At 37.4% G+C, this 8,156-nt stretch overlaps 1 long non-coding RNA gene across 1 annotated transcript; it reads left to right on the plus strand.

Annotated features, from left to right (window-relative positions):
* The first annotated feature begins 214 nt into the window (after positions 1-214).
* LOC120437517 lies at positions 215-6,273 on the plus strand. Its single transcript, XR_005611198.1, has 3 exons — positions 215-272; positions 1,391-1,477; positions 5,868-6,273. It is a non-coding gene; the product is annotated as an uncharacterized LOC120437517 (long non-coding RNA).
* The last annotated feature ends 1,883 nt before the right edge of the window (positions 6,274-8,156 follow it).

Genomic DNA, 8,156 nt, shown 5'->3' on the forward strand with positions numbered 1-8,156 from the left:
ACTTAATGACTGTGTTTGCTTTATTTTAGAGAATCACACCACCACACCTCCACCTACATCCACACCTCCACCTACATCCACACCTCCAACTACATCCACACCTCCAACTACAGCCACACCTCCAACTACAGCCACACCTACATCCACTCTTCCTCCATCACGCTCTCCTGCTGTTCTCTCTGTGTTGTCATGTGTTGGATCAGTCTGTGTTGTGGTTTTACTGGTGTTACTGGTTTGGCTGATGAGACGATCTGTTCAGAGGAAACCCGAAGGTGAGACACAGAATATAGATTTTACAAAATTTGCTTTGTGTAATGATTTAAGCATTTACTATCATTATCATTACATTACTGGATTGGGACTCTTTGCCCATTCAAGAAACTTCAGGTTGTTGAAAGTTAGAATTTGAGAATGTGTTTTGATTTAGTTTTTTTCCCCCCAGTTTTCCTAAACTCCAAAATCATTTAGGTTCTTTAAAAGAAAAACGATAAATTAAATTTCATTGTTTCAGCTGAACAAGTAGAAGTTGCAAACAACAATGTCAGAGATGACATCATGTATAGTGACATCAAACCATCACAGCATCAACAACAGTCAATCAAACAAAACAGAGGTAATGTTGTGTTTTCTGTCAGGGCATGTTGGTGCTGGTTAAACAATTTAGGAAAGTATATTAAATTCTTTAATTTACAAAATATGCATTGTAAGGACATGTTTGGAAAAGAGGTATAAAAAATGTAAAACTGAACATTCATTTTCATTCATTTAGACTGGAGCTTCAAAATACCTGCTCAGCAGCCTTACACACGATTTTGATTCATTATAATTGTTTCAGACTGTGTTCATGTGAACGGTTATGAGGACATTAGGAGCATGTGAGGAATGGTTACAATTATAAACATCAACGGAAATTTATTTACTGAATGTCACAGAATTTATCCGAGACATCAAAAATATTGTCTTTTATTAGTACACATTTTTAATTGGACTTGATTCTGTCTTCGTAAATTTAAGAAACTGATTATCTTCATCAAATGTTGTTGTCTGTCTTCACCGTCTCATACTGTGCTTACCGAGCATTATTCTTTGCATGCTGGACTGTGTGTTTGTGGTCTGTGGTTAACTGAAGCTAACAGCTCTGCAGTCGTCCAGCATCCTGTTTCTGATAGAAAGAAAACACTTCAGCTGCAGCTGTTTCAACACAGGGGTATTACTTTTAAAACCAGAAACCTAAGATGTGTTTAAACAACATCAATATTGGCATTAATTTCATTGTATTTTTTTGTCATTTTCCACTGAATTAATGTGGCACCAGTACTTTAGGATTCAATTTTTCAGTGTCATAGGTATTACCTGCAGTAATGTCCTCTGTGTGTGTTTTATTATACAGAGAGTGATCCGGCTGCGGTCAACACAGCGGTGGGAATGGAAGACATCACTTATGGTAAAATCATCAAAAACAAATCAACCACTAGAGGTACAAATGCTCTTCTTTGTCTTCATCATGTTTCAGTTCTGCATATAGAAACGGATGCCTTGATTTAAGCTAAATGCTAATATTAGAATGCTAACAGGCTGTAAGCAGTGTTCTTAGTATGTACGATGTGTAATGTAAGTGTATTGTTATTTATGCTTGTCATCTTAGTAAGTGATGTATCCCTGGGAGCTTTGCAAATGTTTGTATTTTTTGCTTTTAAAAAAAGTCATAAACTCTAGAAATTACAATATATCTAATTAGCTTGTGCATGCGAGACAGATACTTGTTGCCACAGGAAAATAATTTATTCACATCAGTTGATCCATTCATTTTCTAAGCTTATCTGGACCTGGGTCATGGAGGAAACAGAAATTGCAGAATGACTAGAGCTCCCTAGCTCCTCTAACTCTTTAGGGAGAGTATGAAGACATTCCTAAGTCAGTCTCTGGAGTGATATCATGGCAAAGCACTAAACACACTGGTTCTTTTGTCCATTTCACACTTTGCCTCTTCAAAGCATGAAATGTAGACGCATGCAGAAGGTACAGAAAGTTGTAGCAATCTGCAGTAACAGCAGAGGAAGATATCTGATTACAAGCCAACACAAAAATAATCACGGGTTTAAATAGACATCATTTAAATGAAAATACATCTTAGCTTTATGTGTTTCTGGTGATTAAGGACCCTGGAATGTACTTCATATGTTTTTTGCTCACTACAGAGTTCTTGGCTTTAAATATATATCCCCCTCTGCTGGTAATGCAGCTTCTCCAGGCAGTATTGCAATTTCTGCATGTGTGTACATTTCACATTTTGGATAGCATGAAATAGACATGGCGTGTTTATTAGACGTTTTACCATGATACTCGATTGCAGTGCACACTTGGGTATACCAGACCTGTCCAGCATCTCTCTGCTGAAACCAGATCCAACTGATCTCCAAGTGGGGATCAGCTGATAGCACAACACCTTTCTTGATCAGATAGTGCAATTACCTTCACCTGCAGTCTAGGGTGTCTTCCTAGCAGTGGCATTTATGAAATTCACAATGTTCAAACATGGTGTTTGTTATGGACAAACTGCAATGACTGCAGATTCCAATAACAGAAGATTGATCAGGTTCAGATTGTGAAAACTGCTTTACTTTACCATACCAGTGTCAGAATCCCACAGAGGGAAAATAGAGTACCCCAATGATGTCTTTCCCATCACCCCAAAGACAAATTATTCCAAACTTGTTTTTAGCAATATGAAAAAATGAAAAATAAAATTGAAAAAGATTTGATGAGCAAAGTGCAGTTTTTCCTCTCTTTTACCATTCTTGCCACAAGGAAGAAGTTTGACTTATAATGGACAAGGCATACCAATATCAGTACAGTAGTACCACAGTAGAAATTGATCAGATGCCCCTTATTCCAAAGCCACAAGTCCCACATCTGTTTAGGGAAAAGAAAAAAAATCTCAGGATTGTTTCGTTTAGATTATGTACATCTGCAGTTTTTGTTGAGCAACATGTAGCCGTAACTAATGGTGTAAACTCAGCCACATATGGCCATTGCAAGGTGGACTTGCCTTGCAATGGTGTCAAGTCTGTTTCAGGTCAGGCAGTGTTATAACTGAGCAGTTCTAAAGCACCTCTGATTAGGCCCATCTGGTTTTGGTACACATATTTATTAAAAGGATGAATTTGTTTTTAATATAAAGTTCATAAAAAGAAATCCTCATTTGTCTTCTTAAGTCCTCCTTGTAAAGCCAAAGCAGCAACTTCCTGTTGTTTATTACAGTTGATCTGAAGCCGATGAGACTTCTCACTTCAGTGTGCTCTGGTTTGCCTATAAATAGTGTTCATGCTGTGAGAAAATGTTTGCTGTGTGCTTTGTGGTGAAGTGCAACAGTTTGCTATTACTGAAGGTAGCAGCTTTGTGGTCGTCCGCTTTTTTTTTTTTTTTTTTCCTCACACAAACACTTTTGGGTCGACTGTTTCACAGCAGAGGTGTTAAGCGATGGAAAAACAATGAAAACCTAAAATGTGCAGTACTGTTGCAGCCACTGCTGACAAGAAGTAAATGTTAGCAGATCAGACATGCGACCGGCGGGTCACATGTCTGATCTAAACAGCAATAGCAGCTGGTCGTAAGCTAACATTATGCCAACTAATATTAAAAGTCCAACAAAATCACACTCTCCACCTGATAAATAGTTTGATTACATTCTTACATGATATTAGAGTTTATTCACTAAGCGTAACAATGTCCAGTGTTAGATTCACTTCAAACCCTTGTTATTTTCACTAATTGTCAATAACAGCACCTAAAAACTACAATCGGAATTTAACCCTTTAAGGCCCATTGTATCATATTTGATACATGAGTTTGATAGACCTCTATCTCATCAACATGATCAATACTTGCCATCATTTCAAAATGTTATGGACAAAACTTTTTTTTTGTCTAAAAATAACATTGTTGTTAAAAAAAAGTTGCCAAAAATGTCCAATGTATCAAATGCGATACAAAAAATTCTATAATAAATATATAATAACAATATATCATACACAACATGTTATAGCAAAACAATTTTTGTGAATTTTGTTATAAGGCTTAATAAACATCTCAGTTCCAAAAATTCAGAATTTTCTGGCTATTTTTTGATGGGTTGGGTCTTACAGGGTTAATGTCTTTGATCTCTCTTGGCTGACTAAAACTTCTCCTATAACAGCTAATATAATCTAGGATAATGCACTAAATTTAAGAAGTTGCAATCTACAATATACTGACATTTAGTAGTCTAAAATGTACCCACAGTAACTTAAAGGAATGTTCTGCACAGTGCAAACTGTATTGAAAGTTCTCAGGCTTCTGTTCCATTTTACAAAAAATATCTAAATTCATATGTTCATGTATTCATATATTTTTACCTTTGGACAGAGCCAAACTAGGCTCGGTCTTTTCTAAGTGTATTCTAAGCTAGACTAACCACATCCTGATTGACACTGTAAAGTTTATAAAGTTAACGTTAAGACAAAGCATGCAATAAAATAAATATTTTTTTAAACAAGTAAATTAATGTTAAAGCAAATCAACATTTAAATAACACACACACACACACACACACACTAAACACTTTATTATTCATTAACTTCCTGACATCAACCTGCTGCTGTTAGCTGGCTGCACATAAAGTCTTCCTCGATGCACTAATGATAGATAAATGTGTCCCATGTTCGAGTTTTGTGAATATCAGGGTGGATTCAAGACACGCGTAAAGTGTTGGCAGTATTTAATGATGTGATTCAAAGTACATGACCTAGATTATACATGAAAAGCAGCCATGATGTGTATGTTGGCGCAAACAATAATGGTTTCCATGATCAGTGGGATTAATTTGTTGTTGTTATGAGTGAGCAGACCAAATGTCCTCAATTTGACTTCATTAAAGAACTTGTTCTTGTTCATTCTTGTTATCTATAGTGTGAAACTGGTGAGACTCACTGAGGTGCCCTAGTTTGGCAAAGAGAAGTGTGCTGTTGATAGGAATGTCATGTACTTTTGTGCCTGTGGTCAAGTGTGTCAGTCTTCATTTAAACAAGATCGACATTGTCAAAGATTATCTTGTTTAAATGCAGACATAAACAAGATAACATCTTTGATGTCGTCCACCTTCCTTTTCTCAGAAACACCCCCCAGTTCTTTGTGGTCACTGATTTTGTCAGCAGAGATGTTAAGAAGAGAAATAAAACTGGAGTGTGTACAGTTTATGAAAATCATGACTCTCTTCATAATGCCACATAAAAAAGGCCATAGATGTAATAATATAACAGCACTCTTGTTATACCTGCAGTCATTTTTGAAGTTTTTTAATGTACAGAGATAGCTTCCATTACAGTCAACTCTGCAAGTCTTGAAAAAGCAAATCACTTCCTCCTTTTCTTTACCTGATGATCATTTAACCTCCCATCAAATATGATTATCACATGAAAACAAACATGAAACATCCTGCAGATTAGAAATAGAACCAGACAGCAAATTTCCACTGTAAAGGGAAAATCATGAAAAATTTCATGTAGATTCTGTTCATTTTAAACATGGATAACATTTCAAATAATCAGATTAGCAAGTAATCTCTGTGTCACTGTTTTGTGGCTCTGTTGATTATAGCCAACCTTTTAATATTGATACACACCCCAACATTATAGCAAAGCACACATTAGAACATGCAGTTAAAGTGTGAGCAGTATGGAAGCTCTGTGATTTGCATCTGAGCTGGTTCCCAGTAAAGTCTGAACTGGGACTGTGTGTGATGCAGAGAGGTGGAGATTGGAGGTCTTGATTGAACTACAAAGCTTGTAATCATGTTTCCTGTTGTTTGAACTGTGTGTGTTTGTGTTCAGACTTTAAACCAGAGCCAGACGTCGTCTACTCTTCACTGAAGTAGTCCACCAGTCCAACCACTGACGTCCAGCTGCTGGTCTCTAACTGGTCCCCCAGCACCTCACACCAGAGGACATCCACATCCTGAAAGAATTTGTTTATGTTTTGTCTTTTTCACACCAAATTAGACAAACTATTTAAAAAAACACATATTTTAACTCCCATTTTAAGAGTGTATTTTTTCTTGCCAGATCAAAAAAAGGTTTTATAAACATGTTTGTATATTTTATGTGTAGTAACCTCAGTGCCATTAGTATTTTATTTGTGCTTGTTGACTAATATTCCCAAGCCTGTGGTCTGTTATCTTTGCAGTATTAATAAACTTTTCTCCAAAAGTTGATTCTGTTCATCTGGACGATTGATCAACAACCACTGATCAATGGCCATGAGTACCATTCACAGAGAGTTGGGGAATGGCTGCAATCACAGCATTGTAAGATGGTGACAGATGTACCCTTAGGCCCCCTCCTCGATTCAGAGATGGTCTTTCCCTTTTCACGTAAATGGCCTCCTTGACTTCGCGCTCAAACCAGCGTTCTTCCCAGTGCAGGATGTGTACATCCTCATCGTTGAAAGAGTGTCCACTGGCCTGTAGGTGTAAATAGACTGCAGAGCCCTGGCCTGACCAGGTCGCTCTTCTGTGTTGTGCCATCCGCTTCGCTAGAGGTTGTTTGGTTTCCCCGATGTATAAATCCTGGCAATCCTCCTGGCACTTAACAGCATACACTATGTTACTCTGTTTGTGTCGAGGGACCCGATCCTTGGGGTGGACCAGTTTTTGGTGCAGCGTGTTTTGGTGTTTAAAAGCCACAGAGACGTAGTGTTAAGAAAAAATGAGTCTCAGCTGTTCCGATACTCCTGACACACATGGGATCCTCCACCTACCATGGCTCACATTTCAAATCCACCATCTAGTAATTATTCTGGGTATTACATCAGAGCAGTTTCACCGCTTAACATCTACCAGATGACCATTAAACCAATTTGGGTCATTAGACTAGACTGGAACTTAGTAGAAACTCCGAAACTCAAGTTTCCTTTAAAGTTTTCCTTTAAACGTGTTTGCATTCAGGTATGATACATAATTGAAAATCTCATATAAAGTGATAAATGAGAACCAAAAACAGCTCACTGATGATCTGAGGCCTGAAACGGGATTTTGTTTTATCCAGGTAACTTCAGGAATAATCCTGGGTTCACGGTAGAGGATAATTTACTTCTCCTGGAAGATCCTTCAGACCTTTGTGTTCAGTAGGAAGGTCAAAATAATTACGCACACCCCACTTTGCAGTTATTCATTTGTAAAAAATGTTTGGAATCATGTATGATTTTCGTTCCACTTTCACGTGTACACCACTTTGTATTGGTCTTTCACGTGGAATTCCAATAAAATTGATTCATGTTTGTGGCTGTAATGTGACAAAATGTGGGAAAGTTCAAGGGGGCCGAATACTTTTGCAAGCTACTGTAAGAACCAATTCACTTCTGTCAATGTGATTGTTTTATCGCCTAATGATGTGTTATAAATAATCAATGTCAAGATAAAATCAGTGTATCACACACTTCTCTGGAAAATGAGATTTCCTCCTGACATCATAACTCCTATGAATCAAAAGCTCTCAAACTTTTATGTCCTAGTTGTCATAACTGTGCTACTGGGGTGATAGCAATTTAGTGACTGTTTTTGGTATTTAAATAATGTGAAGATACTGCCACTAATCTAGTGATCTTCTCCTGTAGTCACCTCTTTCTATGTTGAAAAGTCTCAAATCTGTGTATGACCTGTACCGGTGGATTGGTCCACATGGTCCCTGACTCAAATTTTCTATGTGTGTATGCACTCCATCATAGCATGTTGAAGTCCCAAAGTGATTATGTGTGGGGAATTTCTTGTTTGCAGTGTTAATGTGCAGGAGTCTCCATGGACTCCTGTGTTTGCAGGCAATACTGTGATCTATAGTATATGTAAGAGTAGAGAGCAGGTGGAAGAGTACAACAAGGTGACAACTCAGGATGAGCAGTAGGGAAATAAAGTTAGAGAGATAAGACTGAGATGATGTAGATGATTTAGTGCTGAGGAAGAATATACAGGACAGCAAATGTTGATGATGTAGCTGCAAGGCAGGAGGAAAAGATGAAGCCTGGTTGACAAAAAAAAAATTGTTGAGAGACACGTGAAGGCTTTTAATTTGAAATCAATACTGAAAGTACAGTTTTGCATGAAGAGAGCATTAACACAGTTGTCAGTG

This window comes from Oreochromis aureus, linkage group 3 (assembly GCF_013358895.1).
Source record: "Oreochromis aureus strain Israel breed Guangdong linkage group 3, ZZ_aureus, whole genome shotgun sequence".
Classification (NCBI taxonomy): Eukaryota; Metazoa; Chordata; class Actinopteri; order Cichliformes; family Cichlidae; genus Oreochromis; species Oreochromis aureus.